The 18,494-nt window shown below is 37.7% G+C and overlaps 1 protein-coding gene across 3 annotated transcripts in view; it reads left to right on the plus strand.

Moving 5' to 3' along the window:
- Positions 1-18,494, plus strand: part of LOC129791129 (LIM domain transcription factor LMO4) — a 141,313-nt gene that overhangs the window by 95,784 nt on the left and 27,035 nt on the right. The window contains exon 2 of one of the 3 annotated variants that reach the window (XM_055829089.1): positions 11,821-11,887. The exons of the other annotated variants lie outside the window; for them this stretch is intronic. The gene's annotated coding sequence lies outside the window, so the exon portion shown is untranslated. The remainder of the gene's footprint in view (positions 1-11,820; positions 11,888-18,494) is intronic. 3 annotated transcript variants of the gene reach the window in all.

An 18,494-nucleotide genomic window follows, 5' to 3' on the forward strand; every position in this document is an offset into this window, starting at 1 on the left:
CGTTTCACATGAATGACTTCATTGAGCCCGTTGAGTGTATTAACAATTTCTTCTCAAGGTGGAACGAGGAGATCCCAAGAGAGGTTACGGAGAAGACGCTTCATTACAAAGGCATGCCGCCAATTTCTGGTGCTCTATGCCCCGAAAAAACTTCCATGTGAACATTCAGTCAAGTGCGTCAGAGACGTGGCACTGAATAAACTTTTGTATAAGGAGATTTATGTTATTCCAAAAATTCGCATGCTTGTGCACTCGCGAGTAATCTCTCAGGGGTTTGTAGACAAAATGCTTTGACTCCAATTGCACAAACAATAATTAATATTACTTAGAAAGGGATCCCCAGTGGCAATATCCTTTCGAAATACATCGTATTCATATATAGGCTGACATGTTTGTTGGGTGATTTCAAATATTGTAGGTGGTGAATCCCCAACCCAAATGGGTGGCTTTCCAGAACTTACCACAAAGTCAAGCTTGATCTAACTCTCACTCACATCTAGCACACATACCCACACCCCATTTCTGCATCTCCCATTATGGGTCGTCTATCCATCCAATTGAGCAACCCACCCACCCACCGACCGCAACGTCATCGAGTAATTAATGGAATTCAATCCATTACCGAATGATAAATTTTAATACCCATGTTAATTTGCAGCCAGCTAAAGCCACAGAGCACGTTAATTGGCACACACAATGTTGAAAGGACTGTGTGTGTGCTGTGTGTGATATATAGGCAACTCTCGATGGCGTTATAACTCATAAGCCTCTTTCAGCTTTCCACCTTTGGGGCATTTTGGTGCAGCCACAAGAGCACACACTAAAATATTCCATAAGTTCCAAGTATTTCTAAAGGAGTACATTTTTACCTGCGCTCCATCCCCCATTTTGATGAGCATCCCAACCACTTCAATTAAAACATTCCACTATATCAAAATTAATTTTCCACTTTATTAATATCTCAACTCCATTGAGATGACTCGCATGGTAGTAGAAACTCCCGGGTCAAAAGGTGCAATGGAATGTCACCACACCGGGAACATTGTTGCAAGGTGCATAGCTAAAGGTTTATTATAAGAAATTGCATATTAGTGATTTTTTTTGCTCAGGGGTGTATCCAGGGAAGAATTTTGGGTGTGCTCTGAAAATTTAATTATTTTTCTTTATTAGTTAAAAGAAACTCTTTTTAGATGAAAATTCATTTAAAAAATTGTTCTAAAGAGGATTTCATTTGATTAAAAATGTCAAAATTTTAAAAAGAAATGTCAGACATTGTGGAAAAAAAAAATCTAACGTGAGTAAAGAAACATCAATGCTTTGAAAAGAAATCTCAAATTTTAGAAAAGTTTAGAAAAGTAACAACAAAGTTTAAAAAAAAAACTCAAACGTAAAAAAAACCGTCAGACCTTAAAACAAACGTCAAACCTTATTAGAAAATAAACATCAAACGTTATAAATAAACCTCAATCGTTAGAAAAAAAACAGTAGACGTTAAAAATGCACAAAAAATTACCAAAAACGATTATGGTAAATACAATTTTTTAAATATTTTTTTAAAAAATATTTTTTTTAATAAATTTTTACTTAAAAGTTAGAAGTTAAAAGTTAAGCTCTTCCAATTGATAGATAGACTTATTATTTTAGATAGATAATCCAATTTAACTGATTAGTTTTGAATAATCCGAATAAGTATAAAATGTACTTTTTAGTGGAATTTCATTAGATATTTTCATAAAGAATTAATTTTGTCTATACACCAAAGTATGGGTTCTTATATTTCAACTCACCTCCACAATATATGTACCTTGTGGCGTTTTGTGCAGATGAAAATTCCTAAGCCGACACCCCGAAGCCCATCAAGTGCAATTATGTGTCAGCGAAAAGGCTTCATTGTAATTAGAATTTGGCATTGAATGTGAGTTGATTAGTGGTGATGAACGAAGGGTTTCGAATGTTGGTGCACATGAAGAGAGTTGGAAAGAAAAAAAGTTTGAGCACGAAAGAATTTCCCATAAATTTAGATACCTTAATTGGTCTTTTAAGATTATATTTGTGCATTCCATGGGGGCAGCCAGGGCCTTCACAATTTTCGTGCATCTTGGTCAAGAGAATGGGTGTGAAGTGTGTGTAGGAAGTTGGTTTTCGCGCAGAGTGGACTTTGCTATGTGTTCTGGTGGTGAGCACATGTAGTCGGCAAGCTGACACTGTTTGATTAATAGCCAATCCACTGATTACCACCATTGATGGCAGGCTGGGAGACCTGCCTTGCACCACTATAGTCTCTCTTTCGCTCCTTAAGCGTGGATGATTCTGAGGCCAAAAGGAGATGGAATTAATTGACGCGCCGCTCTCAATGATGATTATTATTTATAATGTTTATCATCGCATTAATTTATTTAATAATGCGTCGTTGTATTTTGATTGCGATTATTAACCAACAATTGTGTGTGTCGTGTCCTCGAAGTGTCGCCATTCTCTGTCTCCTCTGTCTATCTTATTGCCGCGTCTTGTATCTCTTCGCATTCGACCAGGTGGCTCATGGCCGTTAATTAGTAAGATCTCTCTCGCGGATCTCCCTGTGCACATTGTACCTGGCGCACAGCCTGCAAAAACAATGCCGTGTAGCACATCTCAGCACAAGCACTAATGAGATTCACTCTGCAGGGAGTGATGCATGTCATGGGGATCAGAACCCAATCAGGATGCACCAAAAAGCTCCCCAAATCACCTTCCTTCCTACACCTATATAATTCTGACCGCATTTGCATCCAATTCAATTTGGACTCCACGTCCAATTGCTTTACGATGAATAATTTGGCATAATTTGAGTTGCGGGAAATGGAATTAGAGCTGATGCACCCCTAAATATTAGAATAGTTTATATGAGAGAATTAATTTTACCATCACAAGTCACCCTGATCTCAAGCACCCCAAAGTCATCCATTATTTATGCCACAAATTGATTTGGATACGCACAATGTATGGCCAAATGGAAAGGGATGGGGGTGGCTTTCGCACAACGTCCCATTGAGTAGTGAAAAATCTTTTGTGAATGAGAAAAAAAAATTGATTTCTAAAGAACCCCAAATATCTCAAGTACCATCATTAGCATCGTTCAACTTTTAAGGGGCTTATAATTGGTAATTTTTTCTTATTTGGTTTTGTCGTTCGATTTGTCGTAGCTGTTATTCTTTCTTGTTTTCCATGATGATGTCAGTGGTAAATTGATGAAAAATGAATTTCTAAAAATTCAAACACAAACTGATTTTTTGGCTTTTCTTGTGAAGTTTCGAGAACAATTACTATATTCATCAGGCCAAAAATTTGTCATGTTCTTGAAATCTGAAAAATTAAATATTTTTAAATATGTGCCAGATCTAAAAAAATTTTAATAAAAATTTAAAAGTTCTGATATGCAAAGCCCTTTTTGGTGGGAACTACCCCCATGCTTGACAGAAGAAGGAGAAGGGCAATGCAGAAAGGAGCTATGTATACAATGATGGACACAGAACATGAGACGATGGATCTGTGGCATGGCCAGTGAGGCGAGTTAGCTTGTGAATGGCGCGGCTCTCTTGGTGATGGGGGTCAAGTTAATTGAAGCCGGTTTCACCAAATGCGGATAATGTGGTTGATTAAATGGCTATTCTTAGGCACCATGTTTATGGAAATTGAATCATTTATCACACATCCCACTGTGGCTTTGGGTTTTCCTTTCTTTATTATTGTGTTACTTTTTTTTCTCTCCTCCTTCCTCATCACGTCGCGGTGGACAATCTCTTCGCCGCGCAGCCACACTTTGACGGTTTCTGCTGTAAATTTAATTCCATTATCTGTTGGGACGAAATAAAAAAGAGAAGTAGACGAGGTGGTGGTGCTAAAAAAGAGTGGCAGAATGCACAAAACAGAGTGTGTGGAAAAAGAAGGTGAATCTCATTCCTTTGGCTGAGGTGATGTGTATAGTAGAATTTCATTTTGTGTATTTGCAAAAGACATTGAAGAGGCATTGGCGCAATATCAATAAATTCAATTAAGTCACTTGCGCAGGATTTGTTAGTTGGAATGGCGCAGTGAATAAAATTAATTAGGGTGTGTGTTTTTGGTGTTGATGAGGAGCTTTTCGCTGTTGGGAATTTCAATTAGAATAAACACCAATAAAGCTCACGGTTGACAGAATTAATAAATTTTGCCAAGCAATCATCTTCTCGGCGTGTTCTTCTCTCCTTTTTAATTAAATACAAAATTTCACACCCACATTTTTTTCTTCATCTGTTAGCACGGAATATTATTGGATTGTGCTTTGGCTTTCTCCAAATGATTATATACATACATAGAGCTCCCCACATCGGATGTTTTCAATTAGCAAGATTCCAAACTTCGCCTCCGAAGCGCACACCTTCACTCTCTGTGGAGATACTCCACCGGATTTTCGCACACATATGACTGTGAAACGCTGATCCCTCTTCCCCTCTCGCAATCTTCTCGCACCACCTCGAGTCACTTGAGCTTCGAATGATGACGAAATACTAAAATATTTCGCATGAAATGAGAAACGTGTCCAATTTATCTGTAATTAAAGCACATTTGCTGTGTATATCTCCCAATGCTCTACTAGCTGGGAGAATAGAACGCCAAGTGGTTTGAGATTCCGACGAAACACCGGGTGAATGTGCCAATTAGTGACCCTCTTTATTTTCCAACCTCTCCTGCTTCCCCTTTTTTTGCTTGATAAACGAAAAGGAGAGTGCCTTCCTCACTTCCCGAAAGGCGAAGGAAGAAAAGCAGAATCACACCAATATGTCCCTTTCATCCCTCACGTTAGATTGCACATTGGCAGTTAAACCGGCACATGGTACAATATATTCTCTTGATTAACTTTCTTATACTTGAAACTGCTTAAGGAATTTTGTTATTCGAATAATTTTTCTTAAGAGATTTAATAAATTAACACATAATTGCCACGAGGGAGTGGATTTGATTGAAAATGGAAGAATAAAATTTAAAATTGATAATACGAATATTAATAGAAATATTTAAACATTTATAATTATATATAAAATTTAAAAAATACAAAATGTTGTAGAAAATATAATTAGTAAAATAATCTTGATCAATATTATTTTTTCTTTTCCATATAAGCATTATATTCCATCGTAAATAACAATCTAAATGAAAAATTAATCCTTTTTCGAAAGTTAATTAATCTATTAGAGTTAAAGTCTTACATTGAGATAGTATTAATGAATAACATTTGTTAGAAAAACTAGTTTATGTTTGCACAAATGTTTCGAGAGTATATAATTTTAAAATTCACAAAGTAATTGCGCTTCGGGGCATTTTGTCGTCGTGGGCTATTAAAAGTTAGACAAAATGAAAATTAAATTAAAGTAATGGCACTGATTACAGAATCGATGGTTCAATTAAACAAATTGATTTAATATAATAAATTAAAAGGAAAATGTTGAAATTTTCTCAATTTCAAATTGAAATTCTGGCGATGTGCCCATCCCATGGCCAATGTGCGATGTATTCATTACAATCTCACCGCAGAAGAGAGAGAAAATGCTTTCGAGTGTTGTGTGAAAGAAAATCCAACCACCCCCCGAAAGGGCGAGCAATTGTACGTTAGTGTGGGTAAAATCCACCCCCGGAGCGCTACTCTAATCATCAGAAACCACCCACACATCCCACTCTGCATCCCACCGCAATTTCATTTCCGAATGGTGTGTGTGTGTGAGAGAGAACGAGCAGCTAATCTCAAATCCATTACATTATCAACCTGCCATCACGTGTATTGATTTAATTTCGTAAATTGCGCTGCATACGCCGTGCTTTCATTAATTTATTGAAAATGTCGTGTGAGTGGGACAACGACGCTTGTCGCTTTGCCAATATAGAGGAAGGAGTGGATGGATAGCTCCATGCTGCCAAAGGAAATCACTTCGCCGTCGGGGTTAGGGAGTTTGAGGGGTGTGTGTGCGCGCGCCATCAAGAAAATCCGACACTTCCTCGCTTCACTCCTTGCCAATCACCACCAGCTGAGCAGTCTCGCAGTGACCGATTTTTCAAAAGAGAGTTTATGAAAATAAGACCAACTACAGCATATAGAACAAGGCATATATATGTTGAGATGAACTCCAGTTTGGATTTTGTTAATTCAATTTTCGGAAAGTTTTAAATTATCTGTGATTTTTTTTGTTATTTCTTTTTAAAGGGTAATCTCAAACTAGTTTAATAAAATCGAATTTATTTTTCTTAAAAAAATAATAAATAAAGACAGTTGAAACTCTTTTCAGCCTTACAAGTCAAAGAAATCTAGGTATCTTCACATGTAAAGGATAATTATGGATCTTTGACTATTACTAAAAGTAAAGTCTTCTCAGACTAAACATTTATTTGAAATTAATATTTTTTGAAGGTCCTTAGAATCCTATTAGAATGATAAGTTTAGGAGATAATTAACCATGAAGAACTATTTTTATCTTCAAGTTACGTGCCTACTAAAACCCATTATTAATCCTAATTTTTTACATTTAAAATTGTATAAAAAGACAGAATTCTAAACCGATTTGGGGAAACTTTCTAGACGAATTTAGTGTTCCATATACAAGCGAATAAGCATATGTATTGTGAGCGAAGGAACGTAAAGTAGCAATGAAATTAGCGACAATGCATCAGAAAACTAACCATAAATTTGCAAAATCCCACCCTAACAAAAGGTCTGTAATTTCCAAATTGGCGTGTCTCAGTTGATTCCGGGGAATTTAACCAGGCTTGCGATTCCACCCTTAACATATAGCTCACAAAACCCTTGCTGGCGATGCAAAATGCCTCGTGGCAGTCGAAGGACCGTTCTGCGGCGGATCTCATTCTCTATGGCGAAAAGTTGGTGTTCTCCGGGAGAACATGAGGGTTGGCAGTGAAAACCCACCACCACCCCATTTTACTTCCAGTTATTTAGTTTAAATTTTAATTGGCTCACTAATGAATTTACTTTATGTATTTATGTAATTTATTCACCACCACAATCAAACTTGTGGAATATAATAGTGAAGATGTGGAGCGACGTCGGCGACAACGTTGGTGGTGCGCCTCCGTGGGTGGTATGGGTGACTTTTCCGACGACGTTCCCCCAAACCCTACGCGACTGAGATGGCGTTGGCAAAGTGAAAACGAGAACGTTCTATGGGGGTGGGTGGTGATGGGGGATGAGACGGAGAAAGACTGTGTGTGTGTGTGAGAAGGAGTTGTGGATGGCGTTTGTTGCTCGAAAATTGCGAAATTGTGGCAAAGTGTGTGGGGTTTGGGTGACAACGGGTCCTCCTTCAACCTCCTACCACGGGATCATATGAATTTTGAACGAAGGGCTAGCATCACACAAAAAATTAACCACCCACCGTGTCCCCTTATTTATTCATTTGCCACCCTCATCTTTAAGTGAAACTCCAATTTGTCCCCTCAATTTGCAATTAATAAATTTTCCATCACTATTTATTGTGTTTTCAATTTTCAATGAGCACTCGCGCGGTGTGCATAGAATGAAAATGAGGTACACCAACCCCCGAATGCTGAAAAGATGAACCCTCGTGTGCGGGGGGATGTTGTATAAATTTCATGTGGTGCAGATGAAAGAGAGAAAAAAGTGTGGCAAAGTACCAAATGAACGATATTGAAATCCCTGAATACGACGAATCATTCGACAAAGGTGCTCTGATGAAGTGATACACTGCTATAAAATATCACTGCAAATAAATTTCATGCCAGGGTGGTCCTCCCTTGAATTCTTTCATGTTTCTCACTTCACATGCTAAACTTGAGCACTTCATCGCTCAATTGAGTTTCCAACCCATTTCAATTTAATTACGCGCCCAGGAAGTACTTCCCACTAAATATTCCTTTAGAATTTCTGCAATCTGCTCTTGCAACTTTCCCAAAGGCAAAAGTACTCTCTGATGTACTATATAGGCTTGTAGATTAATGGCACAGTTAAGTTTTTACAGTGTGATGTTTTAAGGAATTTATGGGAAAGACTTTCAAGTCAATTTTGGTTGAAGAGAATATTTCATCAATTTCTCAAAGAATATTAATTTCGTTCTTAATTTTAATGTTCAATTTTTTAAGGCACTAACTGCACTAAATTTAGATTTTTTCGAATCGTTTTGACTTTTATAATTACTTTTATGAAGTCTTCCTTTGTCAGACCAAAAACCATTTATTTAGGAATATTTTTTTCTTTTTTATTTCATTACACCTGGGGACTTTAATTAAACAAAATTGAATGCCTTCAAAATTGCGCTTCTGCCCATTGATGTTGACAATGAAACCCTTAATGAAGGATCATACATATTTGTATATTTATTCAGTTTGTCGCATGTAAAGGTCCCTGGTATTTGCGTATGGCAAAGAAGTGTTGTATGTTGGTACCAGAGGCGGATATGGGGAGGGTATGTCGGATGTGATGTGCAGGAGAAGAGAGAAAGGTCGTGTGCGGTCGAATTAGGCAAGATTTATTGAATTGATACGATGTTGTGTCGGGTTGCTTTCGAGATGGGACCCTGCCATGAATGTATTCATAGTTTAAGTGGAGCAGTTGAATTGATTGTGATATATTAAAGAGGGTCGGTCGTGGGGGGTGGTGGTTTGCTACTGAAATGACAGGGTTGAGAGTTCTGCGGTGGTGACAATCGCAATGTGACAGCAATTAATTAGAGCAGAGGAAAAGCCCTCACCATTCGACATTTTCTCCCCTCAACCCACGAAAGTTCTTTGCTTTGGTAAATACAACACACACACACATGTGAGATTTTCAATTAATTAGCAACACTTTTCACCACTTTCCATCACTCACTTGTCCCATGAGCAAGGGAGTTCCTTTTCCACCCCCAATACTCTGCTGAAGTTTTGTATGTCAAAGAGGTGTCCAATAAAGCGCACAGAGATTTTGAATAAATGAGGAATGGTGCTGCAGAACTTTATTAGAGTTTTCAACAAGCAAAAAGAATCCAATCGCCAAATACGGAGCTTGCGTACTGTGTTAGATGAATTAAATCGTAAATTAGTCTCATTCCAAATGTCCGTTTTTGGGTGACGCAAGGGGTGGAGTAGCGCAATAATAAAGAAGGGAGAATGATGATGGTGCGGTAGTCTCATTAAGGATCATTAGTCACGAAGAATGCCCACAAAATTCTGCCTCAGCTCTCTGCCGGAAGTTAGTCAACTCGCTCGCCTTTCCATAGCTTCGTCGACGCTTTTCTCTGACGAAGGGTGGTCCACACACCCCTCACCATCCCCGGGGTTTCCCTCATCCAAATGCAGAGGGTAAGAAATCATCGCCGTCTCCGTGTCACGCCGGGCTGAATATTAAATTTAAAGGGGTTGCTTCCCCAAAAACATCGCACACATACACATGAAATTTCGATACTTTTTCAATTTGTAACACACACTGTACCACAATTGACGTCAAAACCACCGATTTAATTTTATTCCACATCTTTTTGCAATTAGTGAGACTTCCCATCACATAAACTTGTTGCCAAATGGAGACGCCTGGTGCTTTTTATTGCCTACCAGATGAATCGTACGCACAGATTGAAAGAAATACATAGCTAAGATTTAGGTTTCTTGCAGACACTTTTTTTTTGTAAAAGACACCTGACTTTACTTGTACTAAAAAACGAAATTTAATTTACCTATGCACCTATATTAGGAAAAACTAAGTTTTTCTGAAATTCTTCTTACTTTTTGAAGATTTATTTCTCCTTCCTCAGGCCTATTTATCTTAAAATTTTTAATATGTAGTTAGCTTTGAGTATACCGTTGGATTCTGCGGTTTCAGTCCAGCATTAGATAAATACTGTTTATTTTCCGCTTACGAATATCTCAAAAGTCAAAGAATTGAAGAGAAAAATTAAAAATTTTAATCTGCTTTGAACTAGAATTTAGATCCTCCTATTATTTATTCTCCTAATGAATTGCAAGCACATATTTTGAAACTTTCAATCAATAATAAATTATGTATTTGGAATAAAATATTCAAAATAGATATGTATATATGTGTATAGTACATACATATGAGATACACTGCAAAACTGTGTACTTATATATTATTGATCACTTCTCGAAGTTTTATCTGTTAAATTTGACAGCTAAAAAGTACTCCAAAATTTATACAGGTTCACTAAAATGTAATCTACATCACACAAATATACATGTAGGAGAGCAAGTAAGTCGTGGTAGCATCACCAAGGCGCGTCTTATCTATAAGATGCAGTCTGCATACCATTCTCCTGACATTTCAGGGGGGGGGGGGGCAGGAAAAGCGGGAAGGGATGATTGAGTGGCGAATGCCAAAGGGCGCAAATCGATTATTGATTGTGATTCTTCAAATCGCAATATTAAATCACACGATAACAATCGAGAGACCATAAATTCACTCGAAAATTATAATATGCGAAATTGGTGAACGTCACGCTATACGGAATTGCTCCCTAATTTTCGAAGAAATTCCAATTGCTACTTTTCACCATACGGATGGCTTTGGCTCACAGAGGTTTGGGGTTTTCGGTGGACGGGGGAGGTACAGACGGGGATTTTGTATTTTATGAGAACACCCCTCATATGTAAATTCCCTCTTACCCGTGGATATGTTGTTGCCGGTAAGGTGTGGTTGGAAATAATAAATCACACAACTTTCATTTCCATCACATGGGCCAAAAACCCATGTGGAGGGTGGGTTTACCGGTGGGTGGGTGGGTAGGTTATATGGAGAGAAATATCATGGAATGGGTAAAGTCGGGAGAATATTTTTTTCTGTGTGGGATCTCCGTTGCCTGGAAAGAGACCCTCAATTACGCTCACCATTAAATCATTTTCAATTCACAATTAATCTTTTCACGGTTTAGAAACAATATACATACCTATATAATAAGAGAAAACACCCGAGGGCTGGAGGGATGCTTTTTTTGCGTGCCTCCTCTGAGGCGGTTTTTTTTGCGCGCGAGACATCCTGACCACAAATTGGCTGGAGGAGGCCCATGGAAGAAGAATGCGGGCATGAAGAAAACAGAGAGAAGCAGAAATGCCAAGATTTTCTTCTCCGTTTCTCACTCCATCATCATTATCAACGCGGTACCTTCGTGATAATCCGTAATTAATGTTAAACATAACTCGCAAACATATTAATTTGCGCACGTGGATTTGTGTATCCATTAATGCTCAGCTCAGAATTGTTGTGTGTGTGTACCAAAAAAAAGAAAGCCCAAGACGCGAAAACACCAAATTTGCATTAAATGTGAGCAACATGCACTCAGAGAAAAACGCGTGGGGGATGGCAGAATGTTTATCTTTAATTAAAACAAATACATAAAACTCTAGATATGTCTATATGAGACTACTTTTATTTTAAAAGCAATTTCCGGGCGTATGGGATTTACTTGTTATTGTAGATTTTTTTTAGCTGTGTTTCTTACAGCCAAGAAAATTAAATCTCGTTATCGGTATGCAACTTTGAGAGTTTTAATGTTATTATAATTTTATTATTTTATTTAAGAAAGCTAAATTCTGAAGAGATTAGTATAGAAAAAGTTTTTTCTTTAGTCGCTAGGTTGTGAAAAATATTTAAAATCGATAATTCTACTCAATTTACTTAACCCTAAACATTATAGGGTCTCAATTTCATTCTTAATCCAAAACCAGTTATGAGTTTCTTAAAAAGAATCTTCTGATTTTGTACGAAAAGAATCTTTAAAAATTATCTTAAAATATGAACATTTTTCATTCTAAAGAAAAAGAAAATTAATTTTGATTTCTTTTTTTTTTCAGGTAATACCAAGCGTTCAAATTACAATGAGAAACGATCCAATAGACACAATTCGTCAATAAATTTTACGTAAGTTTTCAATAACTAAAAAAAAAATAATGTAAAAACACATTTTCTACATATTTAGCAATTTTATTTATAAATATGTTAGTAAAAAAAAATACTTCGCCCTATTAATACAAAATTTACAGAATCATAATTTTTGAATTTACATCAACGACTTGTTCCCTCAACTCTTTTATCTGAGTGTTTCCAATGGAAAGCAATGCCAAGGAAGAAATACTTTTATTTCCCTTTTTTGCCTTAAAATTAAAAAGAAAAGCAACAGAGAGCGTCAATTCATGTGTGAGCTATAAAATCGCAGAAAAAAACACATCGAAGAGGAGTTCGAACAACGTCCCAATGCGTGTCTAATTTGCATAATTCAGCGATAAAATTTATAAATAATTGCATGTCCTGAATTCCGGAGATGCGATACGCTCAGCATTTGGGATACATTATGTGCAAGAAGGGAGATCTCACAGGGTGGTTCGCCCCCTCGCGATCTTGGGAAAGAATGAGGAATTCTGTTTAAAATTAAAATAAAGACGTTGAGGAAGGAAAAATTAAATTATGTCGAGCCGAAGGAATTGAGAGTGAAATAAAATAAAATAATGCGCGGCGGCAAGAGCCTCACCGTCTTCCTTGTAAAACACTCTTGGTATGCTCTCAATGGTACAAGACTCAGAACAAAGTGAATATAACTCAGTGTCTTGTACTTTTGGTGGTAACTTGAGGCGGGGGTGTGGGTTGTGCGCACCCGTGAGAAGTGCTCTACACAGAGGGCGAACGTGAGGATGGAAAATAAACTGAAATGGCAGGTGTTTTGTGTGTTTTCCAGTTGACCTAAACCACACACAATGTTGGTAACCAACTCTCCGCCTCTATGGTCTCGACTCAAAAGGAACTATTAAATATTACCAACATTTCTTTCTCGCCATTTAAATGCATCAGTAGACCTTAAGACACTTTTTTCTTGTTGGTGAAATCTCTATGGGGCAGCTGTGCTGAGGTGTGGGTCTAAACGGCGGGTTAACCACTAAATCTCTTTTCTTTAATTAGCATCACTTCAAATCTCAAATTCACTTTTTTATCCACTCATTTAGTAAATAACTAAAAATACTAAAAAAGTTCTTTCTCTGGTTGTTATTTGAATAAATCTTTTGAAATATCAAAGATCCGTTTTTTGATTTAAAAAAAAATCATATCACTCCTGTAAAATAGACATTCAAGTTATTAATTCTAGCCACTTTAACTCCCACCTCTTGTGATTTTTACCAAAAAAAAATCTACAGACGTCAAATCCGTTGATAATGCAGGACAAAAATTTTGCTTGAAGATTCAATCAGAGAAAAGTGGAGATTTTCCACTCCCACTGTAAACGTCTTGGGACACATGGGATGTGTATGAAGCATAAAAATAATCCTTTTACTAAATAATATCCCTATTGGTGCACAAAACATCTTTCATTGAGTATCTCGTGCGAGGCATGGTATGTTTTCCCTCTTGGATGGCGGTTTGTGGAAAATATTGAATGGAAGGGAATAAATGAATGAATAGATGGTGAAACAGGTGAATTTTCTCTCACGGTATTTACTCCCGCACCCATGATACAACACACCAAACCTCCCTCCCCCATCATACCACCACAGACCCCAAATTGAAATTTTATTCCTTTTACACTGTGCACCATCATCCCTTCTGGTGCTCACCCATGCATTTGGGAATAGCTGGAAAGTCTGAGCTGGAGGGATGAGGCCACCCCCACCGCCTTGAATTCTCTTGCTTCGACACAAGAGAGTTTGGTGAACATTCTTCGGCAGAGTCGCCTTATGGTGCTCCTTGGGTAAAGTGAGAGATCCTGTGGATCCATATAGTGATGCTCTATATATGGCCAAGGTCCGGTTCCTTCATCAAGGAATACCCTGGTCAGTGTGGTAGTATGGGGTGAAACGAATAAATTTAAGCCTCTTTTCCGATTGCACCGTCCATTGTTTCAATATTAAACATGGACGAAGCGCAATAAATCAATGAACCATGTCCTCTGCATGCTTCTCCGGCTGCTGCATATTATGCTCCTCCACGGCAATATAACAACACAAGGCACAAGAGAGGAAGAGCTCCTCCACTGAGCATATTACTCATACAATCGCCCCTCACTCTCCCTACACCCCCCGGTGTCTCTTCTATTCAACAAAATTAATAATATGCAGATATATTGAGGGGTCCATGCGACGAGACGGCGCGAGAATGGCGTCCGCTCCAATTAATTAAAGTGCCTTTTATTAATAACACAATAATAAATGCCGTGGGTGGGGTGCCGAAAGAGCTAGACCGTCCGTGCGGACACCTAAGAGGCAAGTTCAGAATTTATCATTTATTATCATTCACGTCCACGAATAAAATTATGAATGTGATTTCCTCTCGGCGACACCATACACCTCGTACAGTGGCAGCCCCTGTGGCTGCCATCCCTGGCGGAAGACCTACCCCCCTCCCCCATTCACACAGGATGGAATGGAGAAACAACAGCTTTGATTTATGGGCCTATTAAAAGAAGATTCTACACCACCACCAAATTCGCGGTTCAAGCTCATTCCTGGGGATGAATTTATGTATAACGAACTATTGCAGAATAGATTCAGTAGGGGAGGACGGGGTAATTTGGCCACTTTCGATTTCTAAAAATGGTATTACCGCTAATGCTAGAAAATCCATTTTTTCACAGTTTATACTCCCTATAGAGATAACTAATTGTACCAAGTTTGGGGAAAATCCGATCATTAGATTTTCTTTTATTTGATAAAAACCATTTTTTTCATTTTCAAGTGCTTTTGGCATTTTGGAAATTCGACTCTTCCGATAATTTTTTAACGCTTAAAAATTAGTTTATACGTCACTAAGGGCCATTGATTCCTCATAAACACGATAGTGCCATCCACTTTCCAATATCTCAAAGAGATTTTCCTGTGGAAATGGTTTTATCCGGAAAATTGGAGTGGGGTAATTTGGCCACTTTTGTTTTTCCGGCACTATTTTCCGACGGACGCTCAAGATATTCACTATGGTTGTGTCTTTTAATGTTTTCTTAATGATTGTAAGCAAAGTATGACAGAAGATTTAAGCTAAAAAAAGAAATCTACGAAAATCTTAAAAATGGCTACTTTTAGTTTTTGCTCGTTTATGGTTCAGAAAATGTTCAAGTTTGAGGCTCTGTTAAATATTTTCATCTGGCAAATTATTGGAAACGAATCTTAGATAAATATCCTATCTTCCAATAAAATAATTGAAAAAATAAAATTATTTTATTGTCCAAAAATTTTCATGTTTAATAATTTGTGTGCCAAAGTGTCCAAATTACCCGTGCTGGGGGTAATTTGGACACTAAGCTAAGGGTCTAGGGAAATGGAAAATTCACCCATATCTCATTGAGATAGAGAAAAGTGTTATATGGGGAAGTTGTAGGCCGGAAAATTTCCTACAAAATAGGGCTATTTGTTTTTCTTGGTACCACCACACTTGCTTGATATATCCCAAAAACCTCCAAAGTGGCCAAATTACCCCGTCCTCCCCTATATACATATCTACTGTGTACTGTACATATATCACAAATTGAAGTAAGCAAGAAAATCTTCTTAATTTCAATTTTTGGTTAGCCTGTAAGGGACTTAAAAATATCCTTAAAAAATCCTATCCTTACTAAAAAAAATAAATTTTTCAATCAAAAACTAACTTTTGTATATAGTGAGATATTTTTTTACCCCAACTCTGGTTCTTTTCACCCCATTTTAGTGTTTTACTTGTCCTTTTTTGTTCATTAAGAAACATAAAAGAGAATCAAAATAATTCTCTAAAAATCTAATACATTTTTTATGTAATCCTTTCCTCTCAGCTTTCCCTTAAAAAAAAAGCTCAAATTTTGTGCGACACATGAAAAGCTATCTTTCCAACAAATTTCAACTCCCTCTTTTTTGAGATATTCTATTCGAAACCCTCCGACAAATTGGCTTGTAAATTTGCAGAGAGAAATATTCATTTCTTCCTCACCGTCTGTCCAAATGGCTCAAGTAAAAAAGAAGGTGGAGAAAATATTCAAAAAGAATTGCAAAGTGGTGTGCTCCTTGTGCCCCAAGATCCACCCTTGGTCACTCACCGAAGCACATGTACTGTGCTGTCTGACTAATACCCATTGCTCTGCAAAACACACCGCGCTCTATCGATCCGATGGGGGGTAGCCGAGGAACGAGCTGTGTGTCACAGAGGCAACACGCGCGGGGGGTGGGCAATTGAAGAGGGTGGCCCCCGGGGGTGGCGCACGGCACACAATGTCCGACGACTATTAGCTTTGTTTTTGATTTCGTCTCGTGATTTATTGTTGAGATTTATTAAAAAAATTTATAAATATGTATAACAAAGTAAATCACGGGGAAAATAGACACACAAGCTGCGCAGGAGTTTGGGTGAAAAATCCTTCGCTATGTACCCCAGAGATAGTAAATAAATTTCTACCGGATTTACTTTTAGAGTCAGATGGTGCGCCAATGGTGGACCTTCCGGATTTAATTTTTTTTTTCAGTTCTTTTTTTTTTGTTTTTATAGAATCCCATCTACATATTGTGGGCAAATAAAACTTCGTAGTCATCAAATGAAAATCATTCTTAATCAATCTATGGGCACAATCTTACTGATTAGTTAAGGGAACTGTTATTAAGGATTCCCTTTAATTTTCTCTAGGAAAAACGTTGAAAAATAATCACATGTTTCCTTATGTAATATTTAAAAGTAAATCAGGATTAACTTTTCCAAGCATTTTCACACTTCTAATGTTATCCCTTACAGCCGGAAGTTTTAAAGCAGCTTTTAAAACACTTTTAGGATATTCATGAAAATGGATTTAATATTTTTGAATGTGAAGGAAATAAGTTTTCTTATTTTATTCTTCTACTAATCCTGAACATCCCTATGGTGAATCCTAAGAATCAAAACTTACATAGGCTTGCCAAGGCTAATATCCTGACCATTTTGCTTTTTCGTGTGATGTATTTGCGAAGCGCCTGAGAAATATCAATTTCAACTCACCTCATGAGCCCCTCATTACGTGACACTTGGTGTCCAAGCTAGAAGGGTCAATGGGGAGGGCGCCTGCAAGTGCGGTACAGACGGTAGTGAACCCACCGGGATTGTGCAGCGGCCAGTGGGGTGTTGTCCGGCATGTGAAGCAATTTAATTTAATTCATTCTACAGCTCAAATTAAATGCACCCTGAAAGGCATGCATTTTCATTTCCATTTGTTTTCCATGCCACCCCCGCCACCTGACCACTGTCAACATGGATGAAATGAAAGTGAACAGAGGGTGACTAATATTGGAAACATATGCTTCATACTCTCAGGGGCAGCTTATTGCATTCGCCCCAATATCTTCAAGTATCTTTATAAGCATCATAAATTTGGGAAATTCTCTCTTTAAGTTTTCTCAGTAAATAGAAAATTTCTATTTATTTAATTAAAAACAATCTGGATTTTTCTTTATTTTATATTAGTTTTTTATGCAATTTGCATAAGTTTTCTGTGTTATTTTCTTCTACACCTATACATGAAACTTCGCAACGTATTATTAATTATTCAAAAACGCCCACCTGCGATTACAATACAGTCGTGCTCTCGTGGTAGGACCGTCGTCAAAATGACTTCTCCGCGGTAAAACGGCTTCAGAATGAGGAATTTTGCCTTCGCAGTGGGACAATTAGTATCCTACCTTTCCAATAGTACTAATTGTCCCACTGCGAAGGCAAAATACTTCATTCTGAAGCCGTTTTACCGCGGAGAAGTCATTTTGACGACGGTCCTACCACAAGAGCACGACTGTATTGCAAAAAAATTTGCAATTGCAAATTAATATTCATCACCACAAATTGACTAATTAATAGAATTTTCTCATTTCCCGGCTAAATCGGAACATGCGGTGTGGGTGGAGTCACGGGGGTGGTCATGCAGAGTGGTTTGATGAGGAGGTTTTAAAAAAAAAAGAGAGACAGAGACAGCTAGAAGCACCCTATTGAAATCCTTGTCATTTATTAATTAAATTCCACGAATTAATACCCACGAAAAAGGTTGGAAACAGGGTTGGGGGATGAAATTTGTAATTATCATCAATTTCCCATTAAATTTAACATGAAATTGGATGTGCCAAATTAAATTGATGGGAAAAGGATCAAACATCATTCATTACGGCTGTGTAATTGTTCCACGATTGTATGTCCATCTGTGAATGTTTTGGGACGATGTGGTGGATGGGAGCAATGGGGGGGGGGTGGGGGTTGATGGGGATTTTTCACGGGGGATTGCATCCCCCTTCGGCGTGTGCTGGCGGGGCTGCCTGATGCACACAAAAGTATATCGAGATTGGAAAGCCCAGTTTAGAGAGGGAATCAATATGCTGTCAGCAATAAAATATTCCCTCTTTCATCCCGCAATCAATGGGTTGATTGCAGAACCGTAGCGAGGGAGGCATGGAAAAAAAAGAACCCAAAAGAGTGTAATCAATGTTAATTAATTAAATCGCCGAACGAGCTTATGAGAGCGAGAACATTGGGCAACAATGAGGTATATATCATGCTATATTGGAGAATGAATGGA

The sequence above is a fragment of the Lutzomyia longipalpis genome, chromosome 2 (genome assembly GCF_024334085.1).
Source record: "Lutzomyia longipalpis isolate SR_M1_2022 chromosome 2, ASM2433408v1".
NCBI classification, from domain to species: domain Eukaryota; kingdom Metazoa; phylum Arthropoda; class Insecta; order Diptera; family Psychodidae; genus Lutzomyia; species Lutzomyia longipalpis.